An 18,532-nucleotide genomic window follows, 5' to 3' on the forward strand; every position below is an offset into this window, starting at 1 on the left:
ATGATGCAATTAGCAAAGCATGGCCTTTCTGTAGTGTGCTGGTGGGCTGCCTGTCAGTGTGGATTTGCCGGCCTTTGTTTGACAGCCGCTGCCTTAGTCAATCGAATTAGTTTCTTTCATAAATTATCATCTGCAATCCGTACAGCCACTGAGCAGTTTTAGTAAAGCAGGCTATATTTGTCACTGAGCTGCATGGGAATTAGGCCGTGCCAGCCTTCCAAGTGATTCTGCTTCGAGTGAATCTGCTAAGAGAATTATTAGAACATATGAACGCACACAGTTTGCTTGCCATCCTTGTCCTTATATCATGATGTCTTGTTCGGTGTGAGTGTGGGAGCTTACAGAACTGAAGCAGAGGCAGAGGCCGACTGTCCAGTGCAGAAAGACCTCGCACTTCCCTAGTCTTTCTTCTCCTTCCCTCCATCTTTGTTGGGCTTGACTCCGTGACTTGTCCACTTTTTAGTTTCTCTTCAAGGCTGTTCTCTGGACTTGAATTTGAGCAAGGGGAATCATTAAGTTTAAAAGCACACTCTTCCTGGACTCCAGGTCTCTGCTTCTGAGGACTAGAAACCATGGAGTTCTGTGCTCTGTGCATCTTTCTGTTCACCCCTCACCCCCAGTTTAACCTCATCTCCCTATCCTGAAGAGGGTGAGCACTTTAGAGAGATGCTGTTTCAGAGGAAATGCCCTGCAATCCTCCTCCTCCTCCATAGAAAAGCATGAAAGTTTTCTGAAGGACTTTCAGTGTCCCTCTCTGTCTGCATGTACTTTTCTAGCTGCCCTCTGGTGTGTGTGTGTGTGTGTGTGTGTGTGTGTGTGTGTGTGTGTGTGTGTGTATAAAAGTTTTTTGTCAGCATTGGTTTTCTTCAGGGGATTTCTGTCTAAAGACTGTCAAAGCTCTAGCACAGTGGTTCTCAACCTTCCTAATGCTGCGACCCTTTAATACAGTTCCTCATGTTGTGGGGACCCCAACCATAAAATATTTTCACTGCTACTTCATGACTGCAATTTTGCTACTGTTATGAATTGTATGCCATAGTCACTGTTTAAGCTGCTGCAAACCCTTAGATTTCCCCAGTCTGGGTGAACTTGTTTCTTCTTGTTTGTGTGAGCAACTGAGGAGATATGTATTTGCTTATACATAGATTATGCTACTCCCAGGCCCCAGGGCACCAGCTCTCTGAACTCCTAAACTTTGGGCTTGTAAAGAGTTGGCTTTGGTTGCTTCTATACTAGAGAACTTTCTTTCAAAATTCAGAAGGGAGGTTCACCCAGCCAGAAAAATAAGATTAGTGGGATTTTTTTTTTCTCTGAAAAAGCATGTTTTCCTAAGAAACTGAGAAATAAGTGAGGCAACATTTCAAGACTTTTGTTCTCCCTGTGACTGCTTTCTCTGTGTTTCTCCATGGGCTAAGCTTTAGATTTGCTTAGTGTTTCCACCTGATCTGTGTTGGGGGCGGAGTGGATCTGATGCTCTGTGTTGATATATCTATGGCCCAGAGGTTCTGTGTCATGATCTATTACTCTGTGTTGAGAGGTTTTATATCATGATCTGTTGCTCTGTATTGATATCTATGGCCCAGAGGTTCTGTGTCATGATCTATTACTCTGTGTTGTTATCTATGCCCAGAGGTTCCGTATCGTGATCTGTTGCTCTGTGTTGTTATCTATGGCCCAGAGGTTTTGTATTGTATGTTGCACTGTGTTGATATCTATGCCCAGAGGTTTTGTATCATGATCTGTGCTCTGTGTTAATATCTATGCCCAGAGGTTTTGTATCATGATCTGTGCTCTGTGTTGATATCTATGCCCAGAGGTTTTGTATCATGATCTGTGCTCTGTGTTGATATCTATGCCCAGAGGTTTTGTATCATTATCTGTTGTTCTGTGTTGATATCTATGGCCCAGAGGTTCTGTGTCATGGGTGCATACACTGGGTCTGGGGAAAAAAAAATCTCTTGGAGAGCAAGCCTTGAAAACATTTGTGTAAACTTTACTTAAGATGCATGTATGTCAGTTAGCTATGCTACAGACCACTAGAGATCACCTTCAGTGATAACTCAGTGCATTTCTGGACTCCATGTTCTGGTGAATGGAGTTGCCAGGCTCTACAGTCCAGTGCTCCTGGGTAGCAGAGGTCACGGAGGGAAGAAGCAACACTAAAGCACGTGTCATAGGATCTTCTAGTGCTCCCTGTAGAGATGCCGACTGTGTCTGGCAAACGAAAATATCCAGCACATGGCCATTTAGAGGAAAAAGTCTATTGACCCTTTCTATTGTAGGACTTCTTAGGTTTTCACCAAGTTGTTGGATTCTTAATGATTCATTTACATCAACACTTAAACACCTTGTGGAAACACAGAAAGTTCCAAAGTGAGATTTCACTATGGAATTCAGAGATAGATTTATGTGGTGGTTTGAATAAGAATGGCCCTCGGGGGTCGGGGATTGGGCTCAGTGGTAGAGCGCTTGCCTAGCAAGTGCAAGGCCCTGGGTTCGGTCCTCAGCTCCCAATTTAAAAAAAAAAAAAAAAGCTTTTGCCGGGCGGTGGTGGCACAAGCCTTTAATCCCGGCACTCTCGATCTCTGTGAGTTTGAGGCCAGCCTGGGCTACAGAGTGAGTTCCAGGACAGGCTCCAAAGCTACAGAGAAACGCTGTATCGAAAAACAAAAACAAAACAAACAAACAAACAAAAAGAATGGCCCTCATAGGCTCATATATATGAATGCTTAGGGTGTGACATTAGGAGGTGTGGCTTTGTTGGGCTGGGTGTGGCCTTGTTGGAGGAAGTGTGTCACTGGGGTTGGCCTTTGGGGTTTCAGAACCCCAAGCCAGGCTCTCTTCCTTCTGCCTGACGATCTGGATCTAGAGCTCTCAGGTACTTCTCCAGCACTGTGTCTGCCTGCATGCAGCCGTGCTTCTCATCATGATGACAATGGACCAAACCTCTGAATATAAGCAAGCCCTAATTCAATGTTTTCTTTTATAAGAGTTGCTATGGTCATGGCATCTCTTCAAAGCAATAAAACAATGACTAAGACAATTTATTTATTCAACACAAGCTTTTTTAAAGGCTCTGTGAATGCAGATGGTAAATTCAGGAGCTCTGTATGCGGAGGATGCTGTCCCAAGGGAGCATATCTGATCTGTAGTTGGACTTTCTTTGGGATGATGTGCTCAGACAGGAAGGAAACTTGCCTCTTGAGAGTAGAGGATTCCTATTGACCTCGGCCATCAGAACATACCAGAACCCTGCCCTTGTAACCTCAGGACATAACTAGAATTCTGCCCTGGTGACCTCAGCCATCAGAAAATACTTAGAACCCTGCCCTGGTGACCCGCCATAAAGACATACCTACTACAACCTTGCCCTGGAGACCTTGGCCATAAGGATGTACCTACAACCTTGCCCTGGTGACCTCCACCCTCAGAATATACCTAGAACCCTTCCCTTGACCTCTGTTTCCTGAGCTCAGTTCAGATAGTATATTCTCTCTAGCCCTTCTGCTTGCCCAGACGACCTACTCATGTCTGCTCCCAGAACTTGCTGTCGCTGTTCTAAGCAATCTCCTGAGGCTCCAATGATGACTCTTGCAATGTAATGCTGTTTTTAGAATGTGAATATCAGTAGTGTGGGGTGTGTCCATGTTGTTTTGCAGCCAGTCTCAAGGGCTCTTTCATCTTGCAAACCTAGAGCTGTCTACTCACTAAATAAGTCTGTATTACTCCCTACCCTCAGCTACTAGTGACCTCCATTCCACTTTCTGTCTCTGAATTTGATTGCTGCAGGGGGATCCTTCACAGGAATGAAATCCTACAATGTTTGTATTTTTATATGCAGCCCATTTTACATAGCATAATATGCTCAAGGTTCATCTGTGTTGCTACATGTCAGAATTTCCTTCCTAAGTCCGAACACTCCTGGATTCTTGAGACACACCAGAGGAGGGAACTTGGAGAACAGGCCACACCTACCTTCTGGTTCTCATTCCCCTCCCCCTCAACATTTTGTTCCACCTAGCCTCCTTAAAGACACCCTATACCTCTGCTCAGTCTTTGTGTCTGCCTTCACCTTTGGCAATTACCTTTTCATTTCTTCTCCGTATCAAAATAACCAGATCATCCTAGACTGCTCAGATTAAGTGACACCAAGGGTTCACATGCCAAATGCAGCATTTGGAGTTACTTTTTGCAGATTCTAATTTCATGCCCCCCCCCATTCTGTTTTAACCCAGTTCAAGAACTCATTGGTAAAACAAATAATTATACCTGTGTCTTACAACCTCAAGTCAGAACATATCCAGGGATGCTATAACCAGCTTAGTGCCTCAGGACCAGGAAAATAAGAGAAGAGAAAATACCAGAGTGCACCCTACACTGTGAGGAAAATGCTGTTTCATGGAATTTTTCTTTTGTTTGTGAGTGGATGTGTGTGTGTGTGTGTGTGTGTGAGAGAGAGAGAGAGAGAGAGAGAGAGAGAGAGAGAGAGAGAGAGAGAGAGAGAGAATTCTAGAACTGTGTACATTGGTTATAATGGAAATGTGGAAATTCTCTGGTGGTGAGGTGAGAATGCTGTGCTGAAGCTCTGCACTCTGAGTTTGGTTTGAAGGTTTGAGAACTGCTGTGTCCTCTGAGAGCCTCCTGAGCCAGCTGTATTGCTGTTGAAGTTTGTGAGGCCTTGTAGGCGTGACCATTACTGGCTCAGTTGTGTGTTGCTCTCATGTAGGCTCGTGACCATTGACTGAAAGCCTCAGTGGGGGTTGGAACTTCCAGATCAAAGCTGGAATGGCTACCCACTACAGATAATGCTTTGGATTCAGCTTTCTCTGAATTTTACTGAAACTTTTTGTTTGTTTTGTGATTTTTTTTATTGGCTTTTTAAGACAGGGCCTTACTGAATTTACAGCAATCCCCTGCCTCATCATTCCAAGTCCTGGGAATACATATGTAAGCTACCGCACTCTGCCATTGAAACTTAAAAAAAATACTTTTATTCCTGTGTGTGTGTGTGTGTGTGTGTGTATGTATGTATGTATGTATGTATGTATGTATGTATGTGTATGCTACATTCATGTAGGTACCCTTAGGGGCCAGAAGAAGGCATCAGATCTCCTGGAACTGGAGTTGCAAGGAGTTGTGAGCCACATAATATGGGCGCTGGGAACTGAACTTGGATCTTTTGCAAGAGCATTTGAAGCTCTTAACCACTGAGCCACCTCTTTAGCTCAGCTTTTTCAAAGCAATCACAGCGTTCTCAGTGCGGTCCTTATCTTTTTTAAAGAACATTTATTTATTTATTTATTTATTTATTTATTTATTTGTTTGTTTGTTATTGGGCAGGGGCATGTGCTCCAGCACCCATGAGGAAGTCAGAGGACAACTTGCTGGATTGGTTTTCTCTTTCCACCATGTGCTCTTGGGGACTGAATTCAGGGGAACCAGGCTTGGTGGCAGGTGCCTTTCTGAGCCATCTCCCAGACCTTGACATTGAAATTTTTAATCTTGGCTTCTATTTTGCTTTTTTGAGGAAGCAGTGCTGTTAGAAAGAGTCTGATGTGGCTGGAGAGACAGCATCCAGGTAAGAGCACTGGCTGCTCTTGCAGAAGACTCTGGTTCAAGTCCTAGAAACCACATGGTGGCTCGCAACCATCTGTCACTTCAGTTACAGGGAATCCAACACCCTTTTCTATCTTCTGCAGGCACCAGGCATGCATGTGGTATACACACATACATGCAGGCAAAAATACCCATAAACACACACACACACACACACACACACACACACACACACACACACAAATACTTTTTCTTAAAGAGAATTATAACCATTAATGATTTCTTCTTTCTCCTATTCCTCCGTGTGTGTGGGGGGTGCTGGGGATGGAGCTCAGGACCTGTACATACTAAGCAAGTACAAGATTTCCCTCTGTTATGTCTACTAACATCACTGCCAAACTCCTAGAACCTTGTGGTGTAACATTGTGTTTCTGTAGATGAATGAGCACCAGAAGTCAGCTTCTTTGTGTGTCTCCTGAGTCTTTTTGTGTCTTGTACAATTATAACTTGGGTGAGGTTCTCTTTGAACTATTAACAGAATGTATTTACATTGTGTCTTCTAATTCACTAAATTGTGTACAGAGCTGACTGCTAAGAAAAGTATTTAAATGACATGACGAGAGGATAGAGGTTCATTCTTTGAGTTACTGGGGAGCCCTGAAAATCAAGTGACCCCAAAATGTAGCTGTCTAGTTTGAATGGGCTGTTGAGAAGTTGAGTGTATGGTCCAATGGCTTTTCCTTACAGCAGCTTCCTCTTGCACTGTGATTTTCCTCTTTTTGGCCTCAGCAACTATCAGAAATGGTGTTTTCTGAGGACAGTGTTTGTAAGCCTTGCAATTTATTGAAGAGTCAGAGTTCATGAAGCAGATACAGAAGAAAAAGAGGGAGGGAGAGAGATGGGGGGAAAGAAAGAAAGAAAGAGAGAGAGAAAGGAAGAAAGAAAGGAAGAAAAAGGAAGGAAGAAAGAAAGAAAGAAAGAAAGAAAGAAAGAAAGAAAAAAAAAGAAAGAAAGAAAGAGTGGAGAATCTGGGACTTCCACCATGCTTCTTCATTCCCTTATGTGGTCACTGAAGGAGAGAGGCACAGAGATCTAATGTACATCATTACGTTGTTTGCCTTACCATTACTATATGCCTTATTGTATTGTCCTATACTTTTGTCATGTCTTATCTGTACATAAAGATACAGCCCTGGGCTGTAGTAAGGCATCTGGAGTAGGGAGTGGTATGTGGTGTACTGACTGTCCAGCTCCTCTGGAGAAAATGTGGAGGTGAATCATTCCACAGCTGTGTTTTCAGTTCAGAGACTGCCTTTCTTCTGTATTGTTAGTTGGTTGAAGATTTTTTGAGCCTTCTCAACCAGCTTATAAATAAACACATATGATTTTGAAGTCACCATGAATTTTCTAGCTCCTTTTATTTTAGTTATAAAGGTTCATTTTCATGAGTTCAAATAAATTGAGTTATTTTTTTCTCAAAAGAAGCCCTCTTAAACTAAAATTAGGCAAAAGTCCTGGTTGCTGCCTGTTCACACACCTTGCGTCAGGCTGTGTTCACACTTAAGAAGTTGAGAGGTTGATAGCTATTCATGGCAATGAATTAGCATAAATGTATGTATAGTTGTTTACTTAGAAAGAGACTCTTGCTATGTAGTGTAGGCTAGTCTTGAAGTTGCTGTGTAATCAAATTGTTTAGTGTTAGGATTATAGGTATGTGCCACCATGCTGGCTTGAATTAACATTTTTAATATAATATTTGTATTAATTCCTTGGGAATTTCATAGATGCAGATAAAGCAGCAATCACATTTACCCTGACTCCTCCCATATCTACCCCAAGCCCCATCCCAATTTCCTGTCCCCCTTTTTTTAATGACCCACTGAGTCCAGTCTGTGCTGCACATATCCTGATGGATATGGGACCACCCACTGGGGAAGGTCTACAGGACAGGTTTCTGGAGACCAACCATTGGCCACACCCTTAAAGAAAACTGACTCTCCATCTCCTAGAAGTCATCAACTGTCCATAGTTCATTAGCAAGGGATAGAGGCTTATAAGCCCCACCTCCCTCCAACCTAGAATACTGACTGGCTTGATCAGTCATAACTGCCATGAATTTGTGAATGAGTGGCCCTGCCATGTCCAGAAGACATTATTTGCCTCCAGTTTTCCCTGACCTCTGGCACTTATAGTCTTTCTATCTCCTCTTCCATGATGGTCCCTGAGCTTGGTGTGTGTGTGTGTGTGTGTGTGTGTGTGTGTATACACATATAGAGGTCCCATTTATGTCTGAGCAGTCCACAGACACCTATTTTCTCACTTTGGCCAGTTATGAGTTTCAGTGTTAACCTCTGTCCACTGAACAAACAGGCTTCTCTATAGTGAGGTCTGAGAGCTGCACCAATCTATGGGTATGGATATCTGAATTTAGAGGGCAGATTGATACAATGTTCATTTAGCAAAATAATAGTAGTGGGTTTACCCCTAAGGCCCATGAGCTCCCCAAACATTGGTTCTTGGCCAGATTTACAGACCAGGCATACGTTGTTTTCCCTTTGGAAAGAGCCGGAACTCCACCTGGAGTGTGGTTGGTTATCCCCCTAGCCTTGGTGCCCAGGGTTCACATCTGGGTAAGACTGTTGATGATTTTCCTGCAGCAGCCTGAATAGCACATTCCAGCTGTAAATGCCAGCCATTAGGGAGAGAGCTTCTTGGCCAGTTTGATTTTTCTGTGTCCTGTGATCAAAGTGTATGATGTTTTCAGCAATGGGGTCTTACCAAGTTCTGGTGGGCAACCAAGAGAAGTTGTGATAGCCTGTATTGTTTTGGGGGGGCCACTCAGACACTCTTGACCAACAACTTGAAGGAAGGTATTCCATACCTGGTACTGTCTTTTTCCTACTCTAGACACATGCTTATCCATGTTCATAGCTGCCCTGTTCACAATAGTTAGGACATGGAAACAACCTAGACACCAATCTACTCATGAATGGGTAATAAAAATGTGCTTCCTATACACAATGGAATGTTATTCAGCTCTAGGAAAAAGGAAATCATAAAATTTGCAAGCAAATGGATGGAACTGGAGAACACTATACTGAGTGAGGTAACACATACCTGGAAAGACAGATGCTGAATGTGTGGATCTCAGCACTGAGCCTTTAGACTTTTGCTTGTTTCACTTGGCGAATCCAGGAAACTAGAGAGGGACCATTGGTGGGAGTGAGAGGAGAAACCTCTAGAGGGAAGGGGTTAGGAGAACACAGGTGATATGAAGATGAGGTAGGGAATAAGGGAAAGAGGGATGGGAGGGTAGGGGGGAGGAGAGGATGGGGGAGAATAGCTAACGCTAAAGACATTTGAAAAAGCCACATGGAAATTGTGTGCGTGTGTGTGTGTGTGTGTGTGTGTGTGTGTGTGTGTGTGTGTGAGAGAGAGAGAGAGAGAGAGAGAGAGAGAGAGAGAGAGTGTGTGTGAAAGAAAGTGTGTGTGTGTGTGTGTGAGAGAGAGAGAGAGAGAGAGAGAGAGAGAGAGAGAGAGAGAGATATTAATTGGTCTTACCCTACACACGGGATAATGCTCTTTTCAGAAGCTGTGAGTTGAATTGACATTTTTTAAAGCAATGATATATCAAAGACCCTCTGAAGTTTTATTAATGTGAAGGTTCAAGAATAGAACTTTTTGTTGCATATTTTTAAAAGGAAGGCCCTTAAGTCTTAAAATTATTTGTGATTAAATACTGGGTAGTTTTTTTCTTGGTTCAGAAGCAAACAAATATGACTAATTGAGACCAATATGTATTTATGATTTCCTTTTCAGTTTTTCTATCACACAGGAAGAAATTAAAAGTATATTCAGAAAAATTAAGGTATAAATATATTAAATTCACAATTTAAAAAACAAATTCAAGAAGACTACTAGGAACATACTTAAGTAGCTCACCTTCCCTAATAGTGTTTTTATAGATGTATTGTAGAAACCCTGCCAAAGGCAAGATGAAGTCCTTAGTGTTCAAATGAAACCCTACCCTTGGTGAGGTGGCCACTTGATACAGAGACAGACAGACAAGGGCAAAGTATTGAAATGACTGAATACATTGGTCAGTTAATTTGAGCAGACAATCCTGTCTACAATCAATTATGTCAAAGCCCAAATGTGTCCTTCCAATTATGGGACTTCTAAGTTTGACCGACTGGAGGAAAATGTGTTTCTTTTTACAATCCAAACTCAAGCCCAGATGGAAAGAATTATTTTCATTCATTGGGGATCCAACCCCAAATGAAGAAATGATTTCTTCCTCTTTCCCTTCCTCTATTCCTCTTGTAGAGTACAGGATGCCCAGTCAGTTCATGTTGTTGTAGCATGTCACACCTAGAGAAGGAGGCTGACAATTATTATTCCCTTTAATGAATGAGTAAATAAAACCCAATTGAATCTGATGTTTTTCAATATTCATAACTAACTTCTTAAAAAATGTGTGTGAATATTTTGCCTGCATGTGTGTAAGTGTTTTACATGTATTTCTGGTGCCCATAGAGGCCAGAAGAGGCTGTTGGATCTACTGGATCTCTCCTGCATCTCGTAGATCTTTTAATGGCTTCATCCAGCAAATTCCTTCATGGATCTGTCTCAGGATTCAGTCCCTCACTGATTCTCGTGGCCACAGCCCAGGATGTAAATTTGTTCAAAAGTAAATAGGACAGAGAAGCCAAGTTAGGGTTGTGTTCCGATCAGTTGGCAGTGGTGGTCACACTGCCTGAAGTTCTTCCAGACCAAAGGTCTCTTCTGTGCTGTAAGCTGCCAATGGTGTACGCTTTGGACATTTGAAAAGACTGACATCTTTTAGAGAAAACTGTCCCTTCCTGGAGGTAGCTCCCAAGTCCTCTGCTGCAAAGGGAACTAGTGCTCTCTCAGTGTGAAGGGCTGATATTTAGAGATGGAACCGTGTACACTCTAAGCCCCAGCTAACTACTCCCGACATCGATGTTTTTTTTGGTGCCTTTTTCTTCCTCAGCTTGCGTTTTATATTTTATTACTTACTTTCTAGTCTGGCGGTTGTTAAGAATTGTGTTTTGAAGCCGGGCAGTGGTGGCGCATGCCTTTAATCCCAGCACTCGGGAGGCAGAGGCAGGCGGATCTCTGTGAGTTTGAGGCCAGCCTGGTCTCCAAAGCGAGTTCCAGGAAAGGCGCAAAGCTACACAGAGAAACCCTGTCTCGAAAAACCAAAAAAAAAAAAAAAAAAAAAAGAATTGTGTTTTGGGCATTCCACACTGCCCAAGCCTTTGGTGAGAGTGCGGGTGGTGTTGTCTTACTTGAAAGCGTTGAGCTTCTGTTTGGTAACCTCCTGGAGAATCACTTTGATTTAACTGAGACTCGTTTTGAATGTTTGCAGTTGTTTTTTCATTGAATAGGGCAGCTCTAGGTAATACTTATTCTAGAACTAGATGACACATTTTAAAATACACATTTATGTTATCCTTACATTAAACACAGGGTTTCTGGATTCATGGAAGATGGTTATGTACCTGCATTGTTTCCCATATTCTGTTTTGACCCTTGGGGCTATATGATAAAGGCATGTGCCACCTCCATATATGAGGAGGGACCTCAACACATGGCAGGATTCCAAATCATTAGCCCCATAGTTTATAGAGGTCTGTTTACACATCTGTACCTTCTCTCCAAAGAAGAAAAAGAGACAGTGGAGAAGGAAGAGGAGAGTGAGAGGCCACCCAACCTAATCTCCCTAAGGCATGTGTTCTGAGGGGAACCAGGGAAGTAGCTTAGCAAGTTAGCCTTTGGAATGTAAACAAAGGGCTCCAGATTTTATTTCTGTGTGGAATGTAAACATGTAGCTCTGGGAAGTCAATTTCTAGATTATTCTCAACTTCTTTGTCTAATCACCCTTTAAAGCGTCTACCATAGAGAAACATGAAATGGTCACCTCCTACAGTCACCCTGTACTTGAGGCCTGGCTTTTGTGGGGAGATACTCCAGTGCATAATCTGAATATTTAGTGAAGTTGCTTCACTCTGCCTAGAATACCTTCATCTCCTAACTCCGGGTGGTCTATAATTGCTCTTTATCTCACAGCCCTCCCAATAGTTGCATTTTGCTAGGCTTCCTGGCATCAGCTCTGCATGTACATCCTGATATTCAGGCAGATTCTCAGAGTCCCCTCTATAGGCTTCTGGGTCTCCTCTGAATGCTGACTCTTCTGTTGTGGAATAATCTTTTCGTACACTGTGAAGATGTGCCTTTGCCAAGGCATCTTCTGATTGGTCTAATAAAAGAGCAGACTGGCAACTAGCCAGGCAGGAAGAGGTTAGGCAGGAGAGCCAAACTGAGAGGACACTGGGAAGAAGGGCAGAGTCTGAGGAGTCTGGAGGAGATGCCATGAGATGCAGAGAGAGCAGGATGGGAAGTATGTACATGAGGTAAATGAGCCTCGGGGCAGCACATAGATGAATAGAAATGGGTTAATTTAAGTTATAAGAGCTAGCTAAAAAGCAAGTCTAAGCTATTGGCTGAGCATTTATAATTAATATTATGTCTCTGTGTGGTTATTTGGGGAGCGGCTGGCAGGACAGAAAAGTCGGCCTACATCTTCGATGCCCACCACCCACATCCCAGCACTCCCAGCTGACCCAGACTCTGCCTTGTGTTTTGTCTCCCTAGCGAGACCTCTGTTCTCTCTTTGGATCTGCTGCCAAGTGCATCCTGTGGTCTGGAAAGTTCTCCAGGCAGAAGCCAAAGTGAATGTGACTGTCATGTGTTTTTCTCTCTCTCTCAAGGGGGCACAGCTCCTATACCATGTCCTATTTATCACTTGGATTTGATGTTTCTCCTCTTTTATAGCAGTTTACATTGTGACAAAAAGTCTGGTATCATTGTGGCTAAAACTGCAAGTTCTGTCTACCACTTGCTGACCGTAGGTCATCTCTGCCTTTTGTTTGTATGTACTTACAGGCCATGAATTCCTTATAAACCAATAAAATGTTCCATTGCCCAGGAGCTGGTGAGATACTCTAATCTTCAATTGAAAGTTTGGCTTTTCTATGTAAACCTTCCCTTATAACCGAGATGTACAATTTAGAAAAGGACTAAAACTCTCCTCGTTAGATTTTCAAGCTCTGCCCGGGCGTCCTGTAGAGTCCAGAAGGCCCCTCAGTCTTTATTGCCCTTTCTCCTTGTAGAAGTGGCATCATAAACGGTCATTTAGCTTATCCTAATCTTCATGACAAGATCATAGGAACCAATCGGAGAGTGCAGGATGTGCTGTTCTGAAGGAGAGCGTGCTTCCGTTGTTGTGATGGAAACATAAACGCTGTGCTGTGTTAATTATGTAGGAACAAACTTCTTGGAGTATCTTTACACAGAGCACTGACCTGGTGTTTGGTAATCCGAGCCTTTAACTTCTGCTCCATGTTTTGACCCAATTGAAGAGATACAGGAATCAGACAAACAGGGCTCAAAATAACAGTGTAATTTTGATATGCACAATCAGGATCTTTATAGTATTTATTTATTTATTATTTTTTGAAAAAGGGTCTCTCCACTGAGCCCTGACATATCCTGTCTTTGTAGACCAGGCTAGCCTCAAACTCACAGCCTGCCTCTGCCTCCAGAGTGCTGGGATTAAAAGCCACACCTAGCTTTTAAATTTTTATTTAATGTATTTGTGTGTGTGTGTGTGTGTGTGTGTGTGTGTGTGTGTGTGTGAGAGAGAGAGAGAGAGAGAGAGAGAGAGAGAGAGAGAGAGAGAGAGAGAGAGAGATCTATGTGAGTACGTGTACATGTGGAGGGGCGGGCATGCATGCAAAGGCCATAAAAGGGCACCAGATCCTTAAGAGCTAGAGTTACATGCATTTTTGGGAAGCCTGGCTTGTTACCTGCGTGCTGGCATTGGAACTTGAGTCCCCATAGTTACACAGAAAACACTCTTAACTGCCATAGCATCTCTTCAGATGTATCTTTCCAAATAGAGCTTTGCTTACACCATTGCTGGCAGAGGAGTTGGGAAGTTGGAGCCATTTTTCTGGGAGGGGCAGGGCTACAAATCTGGTACCTGTGGTTCAGAAAGACAAAGAGAACTGAGGATTCTTCTGTGTGCAGAATGGGCCCTCCTGTCTTTCCAGTCAAATAAATCACATTTGCCTCTTTGGGGAGGTTTTTTTGAAAGAAGGGTGTGTCCATCATCTTTCCATTGTGGTGACAAAATCTCAGAGGAATGATAGGAGGGCACATTTATTTTGACTCGTGGTTTCTGGAGTTCCAGTCTGGGGTCTTTTGGCCCAGTTGCTTTTAGGGTGCAGGAGCTCAGTATATCATGCCAGAAATGACTAGTGGAAGAAGTGTCATAAGCTCCTGGCAGCTTGGAAGGAGAGGGGAAGGTGCAGTGATGTGAGCTGGGGACACAATAGGCCCTTCAAGAGCACACTTCTAGGACTACTCTCCAGTAGGCCCCACCTTCTAAAGTGTCCACCACTCTTCCGGTATTCAGGCTTGAGATCGGAACCCTTGTGACCCAGTCACCTCCCAAAGGCCTCCCCTTCTGAATACCATTGCCTTAGGGACAGAACACACCAGCTTTTGTTAGCATCAAAGGTCTGAACTCTACAAAGGCTATGACTATGAGGTAGGACTCAGTAGATGGGTGGATTCATTACTCTCTCGTGCTCCTTTTTAGTATTAAAGATGGCTCCGCTGTGGTGCTGAATCGTGACTTGTCCAGGAAGGAACATGGTTGCCTGGTCTTGCAGAGCACTTGACTGGGTTGAAACAGGAAAAACCGTTTTCTCTTTTAAAAACCCTTCCATCTGGTCAGTCTTACAGGCACACACTTTAACTCCAGCGTTGGAGAGGCAGAGGAAAGCGGATCTCTATGAGTTTAGGTCAGCCTGGTCTGCATAGTGAGTTCCAGGCTAGCAAGGGCTATGTAGAGAAACCCTGTCTCAAAACCCAAAACAAACAAACACACAAGTAAAAGAACCTCTCCCTTGCATGCAAATAAAGGAGATGAAGGAATGTCTGGATTCTTTCATTGAAGGGAAATCTAACAGTTTTGTTTATCCTGAGTGCATAAAAAGCTATCCCAGTGACCTAATTATAAACTCCTGATACCTGAAAGGATAGTTCAACATTTTTAGCTAGTCTTTGGGCACTGTTTTATTGTTAAAAAAAAAACTTTTATTTTACAAAATTATGTATATTTATGGTGTTCAACTTGAGATTTAGATATACGCTGTCATAATTAGCTTCAGTTGTCAACCTCACACTCCTGGACAGAGGAACTCTCAACTGAGGAATTACCTCCATCAGGCTGGCTTGTGTGCCTGTCTGTAGGGCATTTTCTTAATTGCTTACTGATGTGGAAGGGGCCAACCCACCGTGGGCTGTGCCGTCCTGTCCCCAGGCAGGTGGTCCTGAGCTGGATAGAGAAGCAGGCTGAGCAAGCGGTGGGGAGCAAGCAGGCTGTGTGCTCTGCTTCAGCTCCTCCCTCCTGGTTCCTGCCTGGAGTCCTGCTCTGGCTTCCCTGGAGTGTAAGCCAGATTAACCCTTTCCTCTTCACATTGCTTTTGGTGGTGGTGTTTATCGCAGCAACGGAAAGCAAAGTGGGGCATATGTACGTCTTGTGGAATGACCAGATCAATTTGCCCTTTTCAAAAATATGATACGTTGTTATTAAACATAGTCACCACGCAATACGCAGCTCTCCTGAACTCATTCCTTCTGATAGATGGTGTCCATTGAACCTGACCTCTGCACTTCCCCTTCCACTCACTGCCCCTCCCCTAACTCCTGTGACCTCTGTGCTGTTCAGTGTTCGCTGTTCGCGATTCCACACAGAAGTAAGAGAAAATGGATTTGTCCCTCTGTTCTGGCTTATCTTTCTCTGTCCAGTGTCTTCAGATTTATCCCTGTTGTTGCAAAGGACAAGACTTCCTTCTGAGGTTGACTAGGATTGTGCTGTATACTTAGCCTCACATCTTCTTTCTTCGTGTGTGTGTGTGTGTGTGTGTGTGTGTGTGTGCGCGCGCGCAGGTGTGAATTCATGTGTGTGTAGGACACCCTCAGGTATTGCTCAGCAGGTGCTGTCAGCTCTACCACATTTCTGTATCTATCTATTCAGCTGTCAATAGACGCTTAAGTTGTTTTCTATCATAACTATTGTGAGCAGTGTAACCATGAGCATGGGAGACAGCATGTCTCTTCACATTGTCATTTTATTTCCTTTGGATAGAATTGGGGTTGCTGGGTCATATAGTAGCTCTGTTTTTAACTTTTTTAAGGTGCTCCGTACCGATTTTCACATTGACTATACTGACTTAAATTCCTGCCACGGTAGATGGCAGTTTACGAAGGTTTCCCTTCTGTGTACTTCTTCTGCATCACTGTGACCACAGTATCTGAGAGGAACAAGTTGAGGAAGGAGGGATTCATTTTGGCTCAGGACTTCTGTGGGTTTCAGGCCCCTGTGGGGAAGAAGGTATGCTGAGGCGCTTCATGTTGTAGACGACCAGGAAGCAGAGAGCAAGGCTAGAACCAGGGACAGTATAATCTTGGAAAGCATGCCCTTAGGGACCTGCTGGGCCAGCTGGGCCTAATCTTCGGAAGCCTCCTAAAATAGCACCACTGGGTGGGCAGCAAGTATTCAGAACACAAACCTGTGGGGATCACTTGAATCAAGCCACAGTACCCCATGTCCTGGCCAGCACCCACTCCCTGTGTTTGATATGAGCTAGTATCTCATTCTAACAAACATGAGCTAGTGACTCATTGTGGTTTCAGTTGGAATTTCATTATCATTTTTATGTGCCTGTTGACTGATTGCATCCATGCTTTTGACAAATGTGGATTCGGATCCTTTTTTCATAAAACTTCTCATTTAATGACTTAAAAATGAAATGGCAGTGTCTACCGTAGACCTTCAAGGCAGAGACTGTCATTTTCAATATCCAATAAGATTTCGTGGGAAACACTGAATGTATCTGCTAGAAGGGCAGGATCGCTCTGCTGTGACTTGGGGAGTCTTGCTGTTTTACACATCAGGGCGTTGGCCTTTTGTTCTTCTAAGTGAGCACAGGGGTCTTGAGTGTTACCCCAGTGTGTCATAGCGGGTGAGTCAGGGAGATCTTAGGGAAACAGAGGAAGTTCACCTTTGTCCGGTGCTGTAGCCAGGTGCCCTCTGTTCGCTGCATCCTTTCCCAGCTCAGTACAGTCTCTGCCTCACCTCTTTCCTTAAAGAACTCGGTGTTTTCCCAGCTGGTTGTTGATAGACATTTCTTTTCACAAAAGACCAATGATACATTGTTGAGAGTGGCAGAGATTGAATGTATGGCTTTTGTTTCCTGTGTGAACAAGTCACAAAGAACACATCGAACCCCGAGTGGCAGCCATGAATGCTGTAGGTTGTAGGCAAACCGGCACCCTGTGTACCTGTCTGTCCCTCCATGGCTCTGCGGGAAGAGCAGCCCATCCTTGCAGGAAGTTTCTGAGGAGTCGAATGTTCAAGGTCTCTGGACCATCAGCATTCACCCCACTGGGAAGCTTATTAGAAGCGCAGATTGCCAAGCCCCCTCCTAGACCTCCTGGATCCCAGTGCCATTCTCTGGAGATCCTGGTGACTCAAGTGCACATTTGGGAGGGCTTGTGCAGAGGGTTTGCAGTGGCCTTAATTAGGTCAGGTACCAGTTGGAAGCAGTCACCCTGGCCAAGGATATAGGGGCGGCACAGAGCGCTCCGTCCTGGACCTAAGGGGTGGAGTCAGCGTGTGGAAGGCTTTACTGCAGGGAACCATTCTGCTAGCAGTTAGAGAAGAATTCTGATAACAGTAGATATTCGTCTGAGCTTCATTTTTTTTTTTTTTTTGCACACATTGATAACAGAACCTTCTATTCACCAGCACTCTGGCTTCACCTCACCCGTGTGTGTGTGTGTGGGGGGTGCAGGTGTGTGTGTCATGCCCCCCTCCATGTGTTCTACTTCTAGTCTCCTTCACCTCACAAAGCCATCTGTCCGCCTGACCTAGATACGAAAGATGCCTGCTTCCTCCTCATCTATTCTCCAATCACGATTGGCATGCTAAGCATGGGCACACAAATGTCTCTGCTCAGGTACCACTTCCCTTCACTGTGCTCTTGGGAGAGTTGGGAAAGCCTGTTTTCCTCACCCACTGTACTCCATCCTGTCACTAAGGCACTGATGTGGATTTCTGTCTTTTACAGATGTGAACTAACTGCTCAAATACATGTGTGTTGACTCAAGAGAGTCAGACCTCTAACCCCTGGGAGTTAGAGCTCCCTTTGCATGCATATATATGTATGTGTGTATGTGTGTGTGTGTGTGTGTATATATATATATATATATATATATATATATATATATATATATATATGCGCATCTAGGAACAGAACAGGTATTACAGTCTTTTAATAATAATTGTTATAAACTGATACCCAAATAAAAGTTGGTACCTAGATTTTCTGTGACCTGAGCTGGCTCCTATTATCTTTTGACAGCTTGTTTACTATGTTAAAACTGATTGTTGGGGACTAGAGAGATGGCTCAGAGGTTAAGAGCACTGTCTGCTCTTCCAGAGGTCCTGAGTTCAACTCCCAGCAACCACATGGTAGCTCACAACCATCTGTAATGAGATCTGGTGCCCTCTTCTGGCATGTCAGTCATACATGCTGTATACATAATAAATAAATAAATCTTAAAAAAAGAAATAAAAAACAAAAATGGATCGTTGGGCTTGGCTTTTACTAGCTTATTTCATTTTTAATAAAGCATCCCATCTCCTTTTCAGCGAGGTGCCAATCATTGATTGCTGCTGTCTGCTTCCATCATTTTGTTCAGGATTCAAATTAATTCCCAACCTGTTCTTCCTCCTTCTGTTCTTAACTATAATTCTTCGGTAAAGATAGATTTTCTGTGGCTTTTATTTCTGCAAAGACTAGTTGATAAAAGAAAA

The 18,532-nt window shown here is 43.6% G+C and overlaps 1 protein-coding gene across 5 annotated transcripts in view; it reads left to right on the plus strand.

The window, feature by feature from the left end:
- The window catches only part of Lrrc49 (leucine rich repeat containing 49), a 110,399-nt gene that overhangs the window by 39,441 nt on the left and 52,426 nt on the right, over window positions 1-18,532 (plus strand). The window lies entirely within an intron of this gene.

The sequence above is a fragment of the Peromyscus leucopus genome, chromosome 7, assembly GCF_004664715.2.
Source record: "Peromyscus leucopus breed LL Stock chromosome 7, UCI_PerLeu_2.1, whole genome shotgun sequence".
In the NCBI taxonomy this organism is placed as follows: domain Eukaryota; kingdom Metazoa; phylum Chordata; class Mammalia; order Rodentia; family Cricetidae; genus Peromyscus; species Peromyscus leucopus.